Here is a 5,171-nt window from a genome sequence, read left to right as displayed (position 1 = left end):
ATAAAGATACATCATTCAGGGCTGAAATGTGGTACATGATGTCCTCAAATTATTACACAGATATTGATTACAAGAGTTTTTTCTTTAGCCTTGGTCCCAAATCTAAATAAATAAATGAATTAAATATATATATATATATATATTTATATATATATATATATATACATATATATAATATGTATAAAATATATATATATACATATATATAATATATTTATAATATATATATATATATATATATATATATATATATATATATATATATGTGTGTGTGTGTGTGTATAATATATATATATATTTATATATTGCTTCTGTGGAAAAACAACAACAACTACCAGCGAGGTGTTATGAAACAATATATTCAGCTGTCAGGCTCGGGAGTAATTTCGTCGTAAAGCTCATTAAAAGGACATTCCAGACGATTTCCACAATTTAACATCATGTAGTACATAAATCGACAGCTCCATGTATAGACATGTGGAATTTATTGTGGTCTTTGAACAGAGAAATCAATACTCTGAAAAACCAAAAACAAATTACACTAAGCAAAGATGAAGACATAGGAGCCTCACATACATGTATTTCAGAAATGTAGCAGTGTAATTCCATTGCAATACCATGTGCTTAACAAGTTCACCTGTGTAGAATTTATGCATGCCTTCTTCTTTTGTTCTACTTCCTTGAGTCACTACTCATGCATTCTTATTATGGTGAGGCTGACATGTCATCATCCTTGTTCATTGTGATTTGTTATAAATTTCGAAAACACTTGTATTTCCTCATCCCAATCACTATACGTTATAAAACTCTGCACCCAGTTTAACCAATTTATTTCATTTCATTTCATTTCATTCATTTATTTAAGCACGGTAACTAGATTCAGCCGATGGCTGCTTTTCAACATGTCCGTGCACGGATAAAAACACATAGAAATATACAATACAATACAAAAAAAAATGAAAGTGAAAAATAATCAGTCAGATACTACAAACAAATACACAACATTTTGTTTGTTTATCTGTATCACTTGTATTATCTTGCAAATTCCGAATACATAATAATAATAATGATTATAATAACAATAATAATAATAATAATAATAATAATAATAATAATAACATGATGAGCATGGTAACAATATACAATGTAATGATTCAAAAAGAAGATAGAGAGAAAAAAGATCATAAAGTCATACAATGAGTACAAGAACATACTTTTGTTATCAAGTATTGATAACAAAATAACGGTTTATATTCTGTTTAAAGCTGTCATGATATGTGGGTTTCAGCTTAAGATCAGTTCGTAAATCATTCCATAATTTTGCCCCATGATAGCTCAAACTATACTTCTTAAAACATGTGTGTAACCGAGGTAACATAGTTATAGTTGTTTGTAGTTTATAGTTTATAGTTGTTTACATGTAAAAGTCTGAAAATCATCCGGAGATCTCCTTTAAAAGAGTACGCACGTATTTTCGCATAATGACGCTAAAACCCAGAATGGATGTCGGCGAACCGTATGTCGTGTGGCAAAAGTCAAAACGTCATGTAGATTATAAAACTCTTATATGAAGAAGAAGAGGAAGAAGAAGAAGTGAAAGTAGTGGAAACTGTCCGTTATAGCAGAAGTAGTTATTGGATTTAGATTTCATTTGTAGATTTCATTTGTAGAGGCCAGGCAAATTGAAGAAAACTCTTACCTCATCGGTCACCCCTCTGCTTAATAATCTTTTGCTTTTATCGTAGTTTTACTATAATAGTGGTAGTGGTAGTAGTAGTAAAAATAGTAGTGGTAGCAATAGCAGCAGATAATGTAGTCATTGTTGTTGATTTCGTCGCTGACTGAAATAGAATTTTCATTACTGAAATGACCTTTCTGTGTGATATGTTAAAGTAATTACGCTACAACTGATGAGAAATCAATAAATCGCCATATCAAAAGCAATTTAAGAACAGGAATGTATATCACTGTTGGTCGCTAAGAGGTCAAATGTCAAATGAATATTCATGAAAGAGAGGAGGACTTGCTGTTGCTGCTAACCATAGACACACTCTGGTTCTTATACACCAAATTACACATCAAATTGTCCACTATTACATTCTCGCAGATGATTTTTTTTTTCATCTTTTCTATTTTGCTGGTATAATGTATTCTTTTGGGAAAGAAACTTGTCTAGAGCTGGAATTATATCATTATCACTTGATTGGAATTAGGATCTAGGTTTTGTATTTCCCCTTTTTTTCAGCTGTGCGTGACTTTTCCTCCTAAGTGTGTTTTAAACAAGATGCCGAGGTAGCACGTACAGACCGCTGATAAACACAGTGCGCCTCTGCAGAAGAAACATGGTCATTTTGCGCGAAAAGAGCTGCCCTGCTCCTCGAAGCAAATTAGATTGTATGCACAATCTTTCAATGAAATGGTGAACGTGGACATGGCAAAGTTTCTACAAGGGTTCATGAATGCCGTGATAAATATTATTACTACGCTCACTGCGTAGCGGTGGATTGGTACACCATGTTGTCATAAATCATGTCTTTGCCAACTTACGAGGATACATTAGCTTCTTCACGCTTTTGACGCGTGCAAACTTCACGCCCAGCTTGATCTTTTGTCAACACTTGTCCCAAATTCTCACGCTTTTCTCCATGAAGATGTAAACAACCAAATAAAGAGAATTAAGAGAGGTAGACTCTCGGAATAGTTTTAAATAACCAAAGATTCATGGAGTTTTGTGTTGGACTATAAGAGGCGATATGTTTTCTTTCCATTTTATTTTTGTAAGAAAGAAATCCATGCGTGCAAGGGGAGGGGTTGCGCTTGAAATAACATGGCATGGTCGCTGCAACTGACAACATCTTCAATCTACTGAAAACCATGACATGAGATTCTTTGAAAGTCTTCAAGCACCACACAGAAGATCGACGCCTTAGCCTTGCTCGTGCTAACTCTAATTCACGGGAAATCGCGCTCTTTTCCCAACCACTCACAGAGATTCATGTGGCAGCGCCAACGAGGAAATCTCGGCTCTCTCGAGCTAACTTCCCTACGATTGAGGGCGGTGGCGATGATATGCCCTCATCTCGCCGCCAAGTGATTAAAGCCCGTATCCGAGGTTCCCACCCAACGCCTAACACTCTTCTTACCCCTGGGCAGGTCACTGAAAGGGTTTAATCAAAGCAGTCTTGAGATTTTCAGTCATACTTTCTAGCATCGTGAATTTCACAGGGAGAAATGACACTTGCCGTCATCGAGATGTTGCTCTTAGTGCAGACATGTAACACGTCGAACACTCGAACATTAACGTCGAGTTTTCTGCGTTTTAATTATCCGTTCGTATACATCTACATAGTTAGTGCATTACAATCTGAATTCAGCCTACAATAGGTGTTTTTTTTTCATAACAATTCCTGGTTGATATCTGACTCTTACACTATAAAGAAAATCACAAATATTGTAATTCCACTCGCATTTAGGTATCACTGGATTTAGCAAACAATAAGCTCACATATTAAGGCACAATGCTCATTATGTAGAGAAGGCAGAAAAATGAAAAGCCTTATTTCTAGCAGTGGACGAAACAAAAAGTTCCATGGCTTTTCCCTAAATTCTAAACTCGTGTTATTTACATCTCTAGGACAGTCATAGTTGATAAAATGACGGTGATCTCCTCAAGATGTTTTGTCGAATCAAAATTACGAATTTGACAATGCTGTAATTAAGCAATTTTGATGGAAAACGTACATTGTTCGATAATCGCCACATGAAGCTTTGCTTTCTAGTGCATAGGAGATTATATATATAATATGTATTGAAATAAGTACACGTAATGATGCTATTTCTGAAGGATAGCCTCTAACGAGGTGTTTTATCCTAGAAAGTCAGCCCTGCATAGTGATCGTTAGACATTAGATGAACATGATTATCGCCAGTTTTCTTCGTTTATATTAAGCATTGTGACTGGGGATTCAATCTCATAATAGCAGTGTAGATGGCATAACATAAAACCACCACCTGTATCCGTAAATCAGAATTTCAACCAAGATCTTGTTTTCCATTGTTGATGAAACAGGAGGATAAGAAAACATAACGCACGTTGCATCAACGTCTCTGTATACTCTGGAACACATTTGATGAAATTCTTTTCAAAGCCTTGATTGTGAAGATTTCATAGCAATGGTCGACGGAGCAAATGAAGTAATTTCTGACCTGTCACGGTATCTAGTGAATCTGAAAAGATGTATAACCAAGCAAAGAATGAAACACTCTTATGAACAACTATAATAAAGGCAGATATTTAATACTGCTTTGCTATAGAGCATTCTCATCCACCCCCCCCCCCCCCTATAAATCGCATTGACAATTTTTAACCGCACATGGTAGATATTCTGCGTTCTTTTCAAGTCCAAGAAACCACCAAATAGCGAGATGAATTAATCTTCCTAGCCCAAACTTTGCTCACGCCTGAAAAGATGAATTGTTTCGGTGCAGTGAACGGTCGTATGTGGAAAGCGCGGGAGGCGGGTGGATTTCAGAAGCTATAAATTTGTCATGTCGAGTATACTGCAGATAGGCGTCACCATGACAATCCAATAATTCCACTCTATTAACATCGGCTTGCGTCGCGCGGGAAAAAGAGAAAGACAGTCACGATGATGAACTTTATACCCGTCGTAAGTCTAAAAGCCAAAACAACGAGCCTCAAATGCGTATGAGGAAAAGAATGGCGACTGTGAAATATGAACAATTAGGTCTATTATACCTTTTGATCGTGGGTATCATTGCACTGATGTGTACATCAACGCATGCCTGAGTTTGTGCTAGATGACTGTTTTCAGTGAATCAAACAGTGGAAGTCATTTACCCCTGTGTTATAATCACCAAGACTTAACTGAATCTAAACGAAGAGCTCTACAGATGCCACAGCACATCACATATAGCAATGTATAGGACGCTGTGTCTTATCATTATACTGGTAAATCGTCTTACTCATTACCATAAAACGAAAAGAAATTACGCTTTTTAAATGACGGCGAGAGAGTAACTGCGATATCATGTCGTGCACCACAAAACTATCTGTAGTGATTTGCTCTTACATCTAATATTAGGTTTTGATGTACATAATACATCATATTACATCATATGTTATATCATAATTATCATAATATTGTAAA

The sequence above is a fragment of the Diadema antillarum genome, unplaced genomic scaffold (assembly GCF_040938485.1).
Source record: "Diadema antillarum isolate AM-2024a unplaced genomic scaffold, OU_Dant_1.0 scf00000013, whole genome shotgun sequence".
Classification (NCBI taxonomy): Eukaryota; Metazoa; Echinodermata; class Echinoidea; order Diadematoida; family Diadematidae; genus Diadema; species Diadema antillarum.
Note: the sequence above shows the minus strand (reverse complement) of the source record.